Source organism: Salvelinus sp. IW2-2015, linkage group LG22, assembly GCF_002910315.2.
Source record: "Salvelinus sp. IW2-2015 linkage group LG22, ASM291031v2, whole genome shotgun sequence".
NCBI classification, from domain to species: domain Eukaryota; kingdom Metazoa; phylum Chordata; class Actinopteri; order Salmoniformes; family Salmonidae; genus Salvelinus; species Salvelinus sp. IW2-2015.
Window position 1 is genome coordinate 31,963,380 of NC_036862.1, and position 15,127 is coordinate 31,978,506.

The window sequence follows — 15,127 nt, forward strand, 5'->3', positions numbered from 1 at the left end:
GAGAACACACACACATCAACCAGCCTTGGATGAGAACACACACACTCCAACCCCAGCTGGTGATGAGAACACACACACACTCCCACCCCAGCCTTGGATGAGACACCACACACACTCCAACCCCAGCCTTGTGATGAGAACACACACACACTCCAACCCCAGCCTTGGATGAGACAACACACACTTCCAACCCAGCTTGGATGAGAACACACACACACTCCAACCCAGCCTTGGATGAGAAACACCACACACTCCAACCCCAGCCTTGGATGAGAACACCACACACTCCAACCCAGCCTGGTGAGAAACACACACACACCATCAACCCAGCCTTGGATGAGAACACACACACACTCCAACCCCAGCCTTGGATGGAGAACACACAACACATCCAACCCCAGCCTTGGATTGAGAACACCACACAGCACTCCAACGCCAGCCTTGGATGAGAACACACAACACTCCAACCCCAGCCTTGGATGAGAACACCACACACACTCACCCCAGCCTTGGATGAGAACACACACACACTCCACCCCAGCCTTGGATGAACACACACACAACTCCAACCCCAGCCTTGGTGAGAACACCACACACTCCAACCCCAGCCTTGGATGAGAACCACACACACTCCAACCCCAGCCTTGGATGAGAACACACACACACTCCAACCCCAGCCTGGATGAGAACACACACACACTCAACCCCAGCCTTGGATGAGAACACCACACACTCCAACCCCAGCCTTGGATGAGAACACACACACACTCCAACCCCAGCCTTGGATGAGAACACACACACACTCCAACCCCAGCCTTGGATGAGAACAACCACACACTCCAACCCCAGCCTTGGATGAGAACACCACACACACCTCCAACCCCAGCCTTGGATGAGAACACACACACACTCCAACCCCAGCCTTGGATGAGAACACCACACACTCCAACCCCAGCCTGGATGAGAACACACAACACTCCAACCCAGCTTGGATGAGAACACCACACACTCCAACCCCAGCCTTGGATGAGAACACCACACACACTCTCAACCCCAGCCTTGGATGAGAACACAACACTCTAACCCCAGCCTTGGATGGAACACACACACCCAACCCAGCCTGGGATGAGAACACACACACTCCAACCCCAGCCTGGCATAGAACACAACCCACACTCTAACCCCAGCCTTGGATGAGAACACACACACACTCTACAACCCCAGCCTTGGATGAGGAACACACACACCTACTAACCCCAGCTTGGATGAGACCCACACACTCTAACCCAGCCTGATGAGAACACCACACACTCCACCCCAGCTTGGATGAGAACACACACACTCCAACCCCAGCCTTGGAGTGAGACACCACACACACTCACCAGCCTTGGATGAGACAACCAACACACTCCAACCCCAGCCTTGGATGAGAACACATCCAACGGCTTTGAACACCACACATCTAACCCCAAGGCCTTGGGGATGCAGAAACACACACTCAAACCCAGCCTTGGATGATGAAACACCAACACTCAACCCAGCCTTGGGATAAGAACACCACAACACTCCCAACCAGCTCTGGATGAGCAAAACGACACACCCATACCCCCGAGCCTTGGAGGAGACAACCACTCACTCAACCCAGCCTTGGAATGGAAACACCACACACTCACAACCCAAGCCTTGGATTGAGAACACACACACACTTCCAACCCCAGCCTTGGAATGGAGAAAACCGACACACACTCCAACCCCAGCTTGATGAGAAACACCACATCACGTCCAACCCCAGCCTTGGAGTGAGAACCACACACTCCACAACCCCAGCCTTGGATGAGAACACACACACACCTCCAACCCAGCCTGGGATGAGAACACCACACACAACTCCAACCAGCCTTGGATGGAGAACACACACACACAAAAACAATCCAACCCAGCCTGGATGAGACACACCACACATGCCAACTCCAGCCTGGATGAGAAACGACACACCACTCAACCACCTGCCTGGTAGAAACCACAACACACACCTCCATACCCCAGCCTTGTAAGAACATGTGGACTGTGTGTCACTCTGGTGTTGTATATGTTTTCAGAGGTCTCGGCGGAGTGTGGAATAGAATCTTCCCCGATCTCACCCGTGGACAAGGATACAGGCGAACAACTTCGGTACATATGACAACAGGCCACCGGTAGACGGGAGGTGATCGAAGGAAAGATCATCAAACACAGAGCACTGTTCGCAGGTGATTGAGTGTGTATGTGGGTGTGTGTTTGTGTGTGTGTGTGTGTGTGGGGGGGTGTATTCGTGGGTGCTATGAAGTGTGTTGTGTATCTGTTTAAATGTGGGTAGAAGTAGTCTCAATATTTTCATGAGGTAGACTTTATGTGAATATGTGTACAGGTAATGCCGAAATATCACAACCACTTGAGTTAAAGGAGGGATACAAAGTACAATACATTTGTGTTACATTTCAACAAGGACAAACGTTCAGTAATGACTGCCAGTGAAAAGAAGGTGGTGTGTGTATTATATTTATGTGTGTTTATAATGTGGAGTGTTGATATCTGTGTTGACCCCGCAGAGACGTTCAGCTCCCACTCTGACTCAAGAGGAGCATTCGGTGATGGAGGCATCGCCATGCTGGACTCTGAGGGACACAGAGAATACTTCACTCGTTCTTCTCTGACAGGGACATGATAGCAACATAGAGAGGAGAGGTGAGAGAGGGAGAGAGAAGGAGAGAAGAGGAGGGAGGTGAGAAGGAGGGAGGGAGGACTGATGACAACATGAGAGGTGAGATAGGAGAGAGAGGAGAGAGAGAAAGAAGAGAAGAGGGAGAGGAGGACTGATACAACACAGACAGAGAAGTAAGAGATGGAGAGAGAGGAGGGGAGGACTTGGTACAACAGAGAGAGGAAGTAAAGAGGGAGAGAGAGGGAGGGAGGAGGACTGATACAACACAGCAGAGAAGTAAGAGAGGAGGGAGAGGAGGGAGGACTGATTCAACAGAGAGAGAGAGTAAGAGAGGGAAGGAGAGGGGAGGGGAGGACGATACAACACAGACAGAGAAGTAAGTAGAGGGAGAGAGAAGGGTAGGGAGGACTGATACAAGAGAGAGAAAGTAAGAGAGGAGGGAGAGGGGAGAGGGAGGGGACGGGGGGGGAGGACCTTGAGACAACACAGACAGATAAGTAATGAGAGGGAGAGAGGGAGAGCGATTACACACAGAGAGAGACGAAGTAAGAGAGGGAAGGGGAGGGAGGGACTGGTACACACAGACAGAGAAGTAAGCAGAGGGAGGGATGAGATGGAGGGAGGATGATATCAACACAAGAGAGAGAAGAGTAAGTAGAGGAGAGAGGGGAGGGAGGACTGATACAACAGAGAGAGAGAAGGTAAGAGAGGGAGGGAGGCATGGTGGAGGGAGGACATGATAACCAACAGAGTACGAGTAAAGAGTAAGTAGAGAGGGAGATGAGGGAGGGGGACTGATAACAGAGAGCAAGTAGAACGGTAAGAGGGAGGGAGAGACAGCAAGGCGAAGGAGGGGAGGAGGGGACTGTGACAAACAGACAGAGAAGTACGTAGAAGGATGAGAGAGAGGAGGGAGACTGATACAACAGAGAGAGAGAGAGTTAGAGAGGAGGAGAGGGAGGACTGATCACACAGACAGAGAAGTAGAGAGAGGGACGGAGGAGGATACAACATAGATAGGAGAGGATAGGAGGAGTGATAGGGAGCAACTCAATCACTTGAATTTTTAGGGACGGCAGGTAGCCTGAGTGGGTTAGAGCATGGGCCATAACCAAAAGTTGCTGGGTCGAATCTGAGCGACAAATAGGTAAATAATCTGGCGTTCTGACCGCTGACAAGTCAGTTAACCCATGTTCTCGGTTAGGCTGTCATTGTAAAATAAGAATTGTTCCTTAACGACTTGCTAGTAATTATATTTATTCTGCTTGTAATTGCCTCTATCTGCCCTTCGCTGGAGTAACTTAGGGGCTAGAGAAGACTAAGGTTGTTTTGGGACCTGGGGTACGGGAGTAACTTAGGGGGCTGAGAGACTAGAGGTTGTGTTTGGACTGGGGACTAGGACGTTAACTAGGGCTGAGACTGAGAGACTAGAGGTTGGTTTTGGGACTGGGATAGGGAGTAATTGGGCTGAAGTAACTAGAGGTTGTTTTGGATTGACAGGAGAACTAGGGGAGAGACCTTAGTGTTGGGATTGGGAGGTAACTAGGTGAGAGTTAGAGTTGTTGGCTGGGACTAGGGAGTAACTTAGGCGTGAGAGAGACTAGAGGTTGTGTGGGACTGGGGAGCAGGAGTAACTTAGGGGCTGAGAGACTAATGGTTTTTTTGGATGGGACTGGGAGTATCTTAGAGACGAGAGGACTTGAGGTTGGTTTTTTGGGACTGGGGACTGAGGAGTACTAGGGGCGTAGACGAGACTAGAGGTGTTTTTGGGACTGGGACGTAGGGATATTAGGAGGCTGAGCGGGACTGAGTTGTTTCTGGCTCTCTCTCTCGGCCTATAGACTCCCCGCTGGTGCCCATCCAGGTGCGACTGCAGTACCGCCAAACACGTCCTGAGGAGATCCATGCTAACGTCACCGCCTATGTTGTTATATAACTTACACGCACACCGCACGCAACACAGACACCACACACAACACACACACCGACACACAATTTTTTAAATGTAATTTTTATGGCCAATTGGAGATTATTACTGTATAATGAAAAGTGCTTCTAAAATAAATTATTTTATTTATCATTATTATTAACTAAGAGATTACTTTATTTAACTAAGGTTATCCATTTTATTAAAAACAATGACATAATTTTGAAAGAAGACAGACAGGACAGGACAGGATCTAGAGATCACTTGTCCTCACCAAACCAGATTTGTACCTGAACCATTAAGGGGAAACACGAATTAGGGACAAGCAAGAGGCGGGAGGAAAGGGGGAACACACATTAGGGACAAGCCAAGAGGGGGAGGAAAGGGGGGAATACACATCTAGGGACAAGCCAAGAGGCGGGGGAAAGGGGGGAAATACACATTAGGGACAAGCCAAGAGGCGGGAGGAAAGGGGGAAATACACATTAGGGACAAGCCAAGAGGGGGAGGAAAGGGGGGAATACACAACAGGGACAAGCCAAGAGGCGGGAGGAAGGGGAGAAACACATTAGGGACAAGCCAAGAGGCGGAGGAAAGGGGGAAACATTAGGACAAGCCAGAGGCGGGAGGAAAGGGGGGAAATACACATTAGGAGACAAGCCAAGAGGCGGGAGGAAAGGGGGGAATACACATAGGGGACAAGCCAAGAGGCGGAGGAAGGGGGGAAACACACATTAGGACAAGCCAAGAGGGGGAGGGAAGGGGGAAATACACATAGGACAAGCCAAAGAGGGGGAGGAAAGGGGGGAAAACACATTAGGGACAAGCCAAGAGGCGGGAGGAACGGGGGGAAACACACATCAGGGACAAACCAAGAGGGGGAGGAAAGGGGGGAAAACACATTAGGGACAAGCCAAGAGCGGGAGGAAAGGGGGGAAACACACTTAGGGGACAAGCAAGAGGGGGGAGGAAACGGGGGGAAATACACATAGGGACAAGCCAAGAGGGGGGAGGAAAGGGGGGAAATACACACTTAGGAACAAGCCAAGAGGCGGAGGAAAGGGGAAACAGATGACATCGTGGACACACTGTCCCGCTGAGATGGATGTGGTCACTTCCCCACATCCTACTGCTGTTGTCAGTACTGAAGATCACTGTTAAACCTCCATAGAGACACGGGATGGACAGAGAAATAGAAAGAGAGAGAGTGGAGAGGGGTTGTAAGAGACATGTAGTGAGGAAGAGATGGGGGGATGAGAGACAGAAAGGAGAAAGTGAGAGAGAATGAAAAGACATGCACACTCCTCACACATGTCAGTGGTTAGTTGTCTGTGGGATCAGAAAGGGGGAGGGAGGGGGGAGGAAAAGAGGAAGGGATAGAGGGAGGAGGAGGGATGAAAGAGGAGTCTGTTTTTAATCTGGTGGGAATTATGTGAATCTGAGAGTTGATGTGCCCCTCTTTCTGTTTTACACACACACACACACACACACACACAAAATATTTATACATTCTACTGCCTTTCCTGCTCTTAATATATTACTGTCCTTTTCACTTTCCTTTCATTTCCAATCATGCTTTTTACTCTACAAATGTCTCAATTACACCTTCCTCTATCCTTTCTTTCCTTCCCTCTCTCCCTTCATCCCTCCATCCCTCTCTCCCTCTTTTGGCTCAACCCTGTCCATCGATTTATAGTACACGGATGGATATGTGTAGTGAAATGGAGCCATAAAAGTCACGTTTATTTACCACGGTCATACATCTGTCATATTAATACAAACTCTGTCTATCTCAAACTCTGTCTATCTCAAATTCTGTCTATCTCAAACTCTGTCTATCTCAAACTCTGTCTATCTCAAACTCTGGCGGTTGAAAGGATATGAAAGTGGATGCAATGTGTGAGATATTAACCCCAATGCAAGCCATATTGTCGGTGTGTGTTGAGTTTATGTGAGACTGTGTGTGTGTATGTATGTGTGATGGGGGGGTTGTTGAGAGAGACAGAGAGTGTGTTGTAGTGACATAATTAGTGTGTTTCAGTGTCTGTATGTGTGTGTTTGTGAGTTTATCAATGATCTGTTATCTATTATCACCTTTCTGTGTTTGTTTGTGATAAGTCTAGTAAGAGATTTGGGTTTGGTTGTTCTGACGTTGTATCACCATTTCTCCAACTCTCTACCTTTAGGACACAGACTTTGCTGAGGTGCTGACAGACCTGAACAGTCGGGAGCTCTTCTGGTTGTCAAGGGGCCAGCTGGTGATCACCGTGGAAACTGAGAGCCAGGAACCCCGACACATCTCCGGCTTCATCACCGGCAGGAAGTCATGTGACAGTAAGCGCCACACCCCTTTATGTAGAACAATCAAACAATAAGCGAACAGTCAGCCACTCAGACAGGTGATGGGTTGAATCGATTTGTTTGGAAGTTACTCGAGTCGCTCAACATCACACAAACAACCTTCATTGCTCATTTTATGAGTTCTATCCATCTTTCTGTCATCCTGTCACACCTGAACTGAGGCCAGTCAGAGACCTACTGTAGGAGGAATGTGTTTTGTRTTTCAGTTCACTTGTTCTCCTTCTTTTCCTCCATGGTTGTTTTTAGCGATTCTCACTCTTCTACAAAATACTCCCTCCTTCCTTCCATCTCTTCATTCTTTCAAGTCTTATCACTGGAGTAAAACCATGTTTATAGCTCCGCTTTTTGACTTGGTGCTCCACCAAGACGGGGAGCGCTGGTGTGTGTCGTAGACAAAGTCTGAGACATTTCGGCACGCACATGTTCCATTCAAGCGACTCTAACACAAACATACTTATATACTTAGATCACACTCACACACACGTTGTCTTTTTCATACGCACACACGAAAACACGAACACACACACACACACCCTGGGCACTGCCACGGTCACATTCTGCAGGACTTCACTCTCCATACTGGTGTTCCACCTCCATGATTAACAGCTTGACGTTATGTGTGAAGAATTCAACCCAACACACTTGTTTCACTCTCTCCTTACATCTCTCTCTCTGCCTTTCTCTCCATCTTGATCTGTTCTTTCTCTGTCTTGAACTGCTTCCCCCTGTATCACTCCCATTCTGCCTTTCTTTGTCCCTTCTTTTATTTTCCTTCTCTATTTGTCTTTCCCTGTCTGTCTTCTAAGCCCCTCCATGTTCAACAAGGGTTACCTCATCCCAAGGTTATGGGTTAGCAGGTGGGGGTACACCATTTAAGCTACAATTCTCTCTTTTGAGATGACAAACACATACCCTCACCCTAAAGTTCTGTGTGGACGGGTTGTGCTGTATTCATTCCCCGTGATTGTCCCCACTGGTGGAGGGATGACATGGTGTGTGTGTGTGCGCGCATCTTTCTACAGGGGAGACGTGAGAGAATGTGTTCTGGCCCTCTCTCGGCTCCCCTCTGTCTGGCTCTCCAGAKTAACATGGTGAATTATAACACGACAGAGAGCATTGCCTCATCTCGCATGCAAGAGCTGCCTCATCATCACACTCAGATTAGTCTGTAGTCATCTGGGTGTGAAATGGAAAGGGAACAATGTTTTGAGGTCAGAGTCAGGGAGAACCTACTCACTCTCTCATCATCCTTTCTCGTTTCACCTTCAATTTACTTTTTGGAAACATGAAAAGGTCCAAGTGTGGCACTGCGTGTTCATCTGTTATGTAAAAGCAAGGATTTAAGAAAATATTTACTAAAACATTTTCTCTCTCTCATTTTTCTCTTTCCCTCCTCTACTCCCTCTCTTTCTCTCTCCAGCCATCCAGAGTGTCATGTCCAGTGGTGATGCATTGACAGCAGGGAAGACAGGCGGTGTGGGATCAGCATTCTTTCATCTCCATGATAACGGCACCCTGGACTACCAGGTATGGATCTGAACTGAACTGAATTGACTTGAACTTTAAAGAACTGAATCAAATGGAATTGTACTGTCACTATTTACATAACTGAACCAAACAAACCACACTGAACTGAACCACCAAACCAACCCATATCCTGCTCCGTCCACAGGTCCAGCTAGTGGGGGTATCTAGTGAGGTGATGGGTTTGACCATCGAGTTAAAGCCTCGGCGGCGCAGTAAGCGCTCCGTGCTGTACGACCTAACTCCAGAGTTCGACAGACCCAGCGGGCGGGCAGCTGGAAGCTGGAGCCGTGTAGAGGCGCGTCACATCCACATGCTGCTGCAGAATGAACTGTTCATCAACGTGGCTACCGCACACAGCCAGGAGGGYGAGCTACGCGGACAGATCAAAGCCCTGCTCTACAGCGGCCTGGAGGCACCCAGACACGGTGAGACACTGACCTCAGACCAGAGCACTAGGGCTGAATCCTAAAGCACCCCCTTCCCCTCGCCCCTCCAGTTGTGGATTCATACGCGCCTCCACCATATGCACAAAGCTGACGGAGTCAAAATTATGGAAGGTGTAGGTACTAATTAGCCCTCCGAAAGCCAGCTACYCTGACACCGCATTATTTTTGAGTTTGCGGAATTTCACACAACTGAATGGATAGGCTCGCATAAATATTAGCCACCTGTCTTAGATTGGGAGGTATTTCATACGTTACATGTGTCAAGCCTCGAAATCAATGTTTAACAGTTACTGAGGTTTATATCTTGTAAAACGAAAGGAAAATTTTTATCATTTGAATTTCATGCCGTTTTATTATTTAAATGTGTAACATGAATCGCATGATTCAAGTCATGTGTGTCCCAAAGTTGATGGTTTTATTGATCCCCTCACCAATCTGAAAGTCACCCTCTGAGTTTCCTCAGTAACACGTGACAACGGAGGGCCCTCTGAGAGKGATGGTAAGGGTGAGGGACTGGTTTGGGTTTCACTGTAGCATAACTCAAATACGCTTAGGTTGAGTAAATGCAAAGGTCAGGGGTGGCGAACTCCAGTCCTCTAGAGTAGAGTCACAGTGTCCACAGAATCTCTTCATAAAGTATCTGAAAGACAACTCCAGTCCTCTAGAGTAGAGTCACAGTGTCCACAGAATCTCTTCAATAAAGTATCTGAAAGACAACTCCAGTCCTCTAGAGTAGAGTCACAGTGTCCAAGAATTCTTCATAAAGTACTAAAGACAACTCCAGTCCTCTAGAGTAGAGTCACAGTGTCCACAGATCTCTTCATAAAGTATCTGAAAGACAACTCCAGTCCTCTAGAGTAGAGTCACAGTGTCCACAGAATCTCTTCATAAAGTATCTGAAAGACAACTCCAGTCCTCTAGAGTAGAGTCACAGTGTCCACAAATCTCTTCATAAAGTATCTGAAAGACAACTCCAGTCCTCTAGAGTAGAGTCACAGTGTCCACAGAATCTCTTCATAAAGTATCTGAAAAGACAACTCCAGTCCTTAGAGTAGAGTCACAGTGTCCACAGAATCTCTTCATAAAGTATCTGAAAGACAACTCCAGTCCTCTAGAGTAGAGTCACAGTGTCCACAGAATCTCTTCATAAAGTATCTGAAAGACAACTCCAGTCCTCTAGAGTAGAGTCACAGTGTCCACAGAATCTCTTCATAAAGTATCTGAAAGACAACTCCAGTCCTCTAGAGTAGAGTCACAGTGTCCACAGAATCTCTTCATAAAGTATCTGAAAGACAACTCCAGTCCTCTAGAGTAGAGTCACGTGTCCACAGAATCTCTTCATAAAGTATCTGAAAGACAACTCCAGTCTCTAGAGTAGAGTCACAGTGTCCACAGAATCTCTTCATAAAGTATCTGAAAGACAACTCCAGTCCTCTAGAGTAGAGTCACAGTGTCCACAGAAATCTCTTCATAAAGTATCTGAAAGACAACTCCAGTCCTCTAGAGTAGAGTCACAGTGTCCACAGAATCTCTTCATAAAGTACTGAAAGACAACTCCAGTCTCTAGAGTAGAGTCACAGTGTCCACAGAATCTCTTCATAAAGTATCTGAAGACAACTCCAGTCCTCTAGAGTAGAGTCACAGTGTCCACAGAATCTCTTCATAAAGTATCTGAAAGACAACTCCAGTCCTCTAGAGTAGAGTCACAGTGTCCACAGAATCTCTTCATAAAGTATCTGAAAGACAACTCCAGTCCTCTAGAGTAGAGTCACAGTGTCCACAGAATCTCTTCATAAAGTATCTGAAAGACAACTCCAGTCTCTAGAGTAGAGTCACAGTGTCCACAGAATCTCTTCATAAAGTATCTGAAAGACAACTCCAGTCCTCTAGAGTAGAGTCACAGTGTCCACAGAATCTCTTCATAAAGTATCTGAAAGACAACTCCCAGTTCTAGAGTAGAGTCACAGTGTCCACAGAATCTCTTCATAAAGTATCTGAAAGACAACTCCAGTCCTCTAGAGTAGAGTCACAGTGTCCACAGAATCTCTTCATAAAGTATCTGAAAGACAACTCCAGTCCTCTAGAGTAGAGTCACAGTGTCCACAGAATCTCTTCATAAAGTATCTGAAAGACAACTCCAGTCCTCTAGAGTAGAGTCACAGTGTCCACAGAATCTTTCATAAAGTATCTGAAAGACAACTCCAGTCCTCTAGAGTAGAGTCACAGTGTCCACAGAATCTCTTCATAAAGTATCTGAAAGACAACTCCAGTCCTCTAGAGTAGAGTCACAGTGTCCACAGAATCTCTTCATAAAGTATCTGAAAGACAACTCCAGTCCTCTAGAGTAGAGTCACAGTGTCCACAGAATCTCTTCATAAAGTATCTGAAAGACAACTCCAGTCCTCTAGAGTAGAGTCACAGTGTCCACAGAATCTCTTCATAAAGTATCTGAAAGACAACTCCAGTCCTCTAGAGTAGAGTCACAGTGTCCACAGAATCTCTTCATAAAGTATCTGAAAGACAACTCCAGTCCTCTAGAGTAGTCACAGTGTCCACAGAATCTCTTCAATAAGTATCTGAAAGACAACTCCAGTCCTCTAGAGTAGAGTCACAGTGTCACAGAATCTCTTCATAAAGTATCTGAAAGACAACTCCAGTCCTCTAGAGTAGAGTCACAGTCGTCACAGAATCTCTTCATAAAGTATCTGAAAGACAACTCCAGTCCTCTAGAGTAGAGTCACAGTGTCCACAGAATCTCTTTCATAAAGTATCTGAAAGACAACTCCAGTCCTCTAGAGTAGAGTCACAGTGTCCACAGAATCTCTTCATAAAGTATCTGAAAGACAACTCCAGTCCTCTAGAGAGTCACAGTGTCCACAGAATCTCTTCATAAAGTTATCTGAAAGACAACTCCAGTCCTCTAGAGTAGAGTCACAGTGTCCACAGAATCTCTTCATAAGTATCTGAAAGACAACTCCAGTCCTCTAGAGTAGAGTCACAGTGTCCACAGAATCTCTTCATAAAGTATCTGAAAGACAACTCCAGTCCTTGAGTAGAGTCACAGTGTCCACAGAATCTCTTCATAAAGTATCTGAAAGACAACTCCAGTCCTCTAGAGTAGAGTCACAGTGTCCACAGAATCTCTTCATAAAGTATCTGAAAGACTCCAGTCCTCTAGAGTAGTCACAGTGTCCACAGAATCTCTTCATAAAGTATCTGAAAGACAACTCCAGTCCTCTAGAGTAGAGTCACAGTTTCCACAGAATCTCTTCATAAGTATCTGAAAGACAATCCAGTCCTCTAGAGTAGTCACAGTGTCCACAGAATCTCTTCATAAAGTTATCTGAAAGACAACTCCAGTCCTCTAGAGTAGAAGTCACAGTGTCCACAGAATCTCTTCATAAAGTATCTGAAAGACAACTCCAGTCCTCTACAGTAGAGTCACAGTGTCCACAGAATCTCTTCATAAAGTATCTGAAAGACAACTCAGTCCTCTAGAGTAGTCACAGTGTCCACAGAATCTCTTCATAAAGTATCTGAAAGACAACTCCAGTCCTCTAGAGTAGAGTCACAGTGTCCACAGAATCTCTTCATAAAGTATCTGAAAGACAACTCCAGTCCTCTAGAGTAGAGTCACAGTGTCCACAGAATCTCTTCATAAAGTATCTGAAAGACAACTCCAGTCCTCTAGAGTAGAGTCACAGTGTCCACAGAATCTCTTCATAAAGTATCTGAAAGACAACTCCATCCTCTAGAGTAGAGTCACAGTGTCCACAGAATCTCTTCATAAAGTATCTGAAAGACAACTCCAGTCCTCTAGAGTAGAGTCACAGTGTCCACAGAATCTTCTTCATAAAGTATCTGAAGAACAACTCCAGTCCTCTAGAGTAGAGTCACAGTGTCCCACAGAATCTTCTTCATAAAGTATCTGAAGACAACTCCAGTCCATGTTTGAGTGAAAAACATTGATCCCAATTTGACATTATTCTCTTTAACTCTAGTCTTTTGCTTTTCATATTTAACCCTCTACCCTCTCTTCGCCAGAGATCCCTGTCCCTCTGGCAGGCCAGTTTGTGGCTCCTCCAGTCCTGACAGTGCTGGGGGCCATGCCTGGGTGTCTGTGGACGAGCGCTGTCACCTCCATTATGAGATCGTGGTGGCAGGCTCAGCAAAGCTGATGACCTCACAGTCAACGCCCACCTCCACGGATTGGCTGAAATCGGAGAACTAGACGAACACAGCACCAATCACAGAGACTACTGACAGGGTTCTACGGTTCTCAGGTAGGCAGAGGAACAACATGAATATCACAAACAAACACACATAACAACTTTGTCATGACAGTATGATATAGAGAATGTCTATATGTTCCATTCTCTCTCTCAATTCAATTCAATTCAATTCAATTCAATTGACTTTATTGACATGGCAAGTTATTATTACTTACATTGTCAAAGTATACATATCGAAAATTTCAATAAAATATATATGTATATATATACACAAAATATATATATATTATATTAATAATAAATGGTGGACTAACAGCAATAATATAGTAGTAGTGGACATGGGATTACCATTAATAACAGCTACAACAACTCTCTCTCTCTCTCTCTCTCTGTATATCTGTCTCGCTCTCTGTTGTCTTTCTGTCTCTCTTCTCTCTCTCTCTCTCTCTCTGTGTCTCTCTCTCAGGCCCAGGGTGTGTTGAAGGACATCAGTGTAGAGTTGTTGCGTCACCTGGACAGAGGGAAGCCTTCATCCAGGTCAGCACCAAGGTCAACACCAGAGGAGAGATTACGCGGCGGGTGAGTAGGACCACAACCATAACTCAACCACTCTAAACCATACCTCACTCTTAATGTCAACCCACACCCTTCAGTTTGATCATGCATTATTGGAAAAATTGAGGATATTCTCGAGATGGAACGATGACAGGTGGAAGAGAGGAGGCAGGGAGGGTGTGTGTGTGTGTGTGTGTGTGTGTGTGTGTGTGTGTGTGTGTGTGTGTGTGTGTGTGTGTGTGTGTGTGTGAGTGTTGATTGCTCACTTAGCCAGTGTGAGGCCACACAGACACGCGCTCTCACTAGCAGGTGGTCTTGTGTTTTCAGAGACGTTTTGGTGAAAAATTAAAGTTTGTGAGGACACACACACCCTCACACACCCTCAAACAAACACATCGTTACACGCTAACATATTTGCAGGTGGCCTGGTTGATGATTTTGTCTTAGCTGCCAGTGATTAGAATGAGAGAAAGAAATTTGTAAGAACACACAAACCCACTAAGGTCCGGCAGTTTGAATAGCAAACAGGTCTGACACAAACAGCAATCTGCCGTGGAGCCYTAGAGCCATGGGCAGAAAGTCCGCTGAACGTTCCATTTAGGACTAATTAACAAGTACAAGTACACTTTACAACAAGCCACAWGGCAGATGTGTCCAACCAATCATTAGCATCCTAACCTCTGTCTTCCCCCTTTCTCCCACCTTCCTTCCTCCTCATTGCTCTCTTTCTCTCTGTCCCTCCTCTTATTCTCCCTTTCTCATGCTCACCCTTTTCTGCCCCTCTCTCTCTCGCGCTCAACTCAATTTCAATTTAAGGGGCTTTAGTGGCATGGGAAACATATGTTTGCATTGCCAAAGCAAGTGAAATAGATAATAAACAAAAGTGGAATAAACAATAAATTACAGCAAACATTACACTCACAAAAGTTCCAAAAGAATAAAGACTTTTCAAATGTCATATTATGTGCAAATAGTTTAAGTACAAAAGGGAAAATAAATCAACYTAAATATGGGTTGTATTTACAATGGTGTTTGTTTTTCACTGGTTGCCCTTTTCTTGTGGCAACAGGTCACACATCTTGCTGCTGTGATGGCAGACTGTGGTATTTCACCCAATAGATATGGGAGTTTATCAAAATTGGGTTTGTTTTCTAATTCTTTGTGGATCTGTGTAATCTGAGGGAAATATGTGTCTRTAATATGGTCATACATTTGGCAGGAGGTTATGAAGTGCAGCTCAGTTTCCACCTCATTTTGTGGGCAGTGTGCACATAGCCTGTCTTCTCTTGGGAGCCAGGTTTGCCTACGGCATCCTTTCTCAATAGCAAGGCTATGCTCACAGTCTGTACATAGTCAAAGCTTTCGTTAAGTTTGGGTC

The 15,127-nt window shown here is 46.1% G+C and overlaps 1 pseudogene; it reads left to right on the forward strand.

The window, feature by feature from the left end:
• The window catches only part of LOC111982721 (chordin-like), a 45,583-nt pseudogene that overhangs the window by 8,478 nt on the left and 21,978 nt on the right, over nucleotides 1-15,127 (forward strand).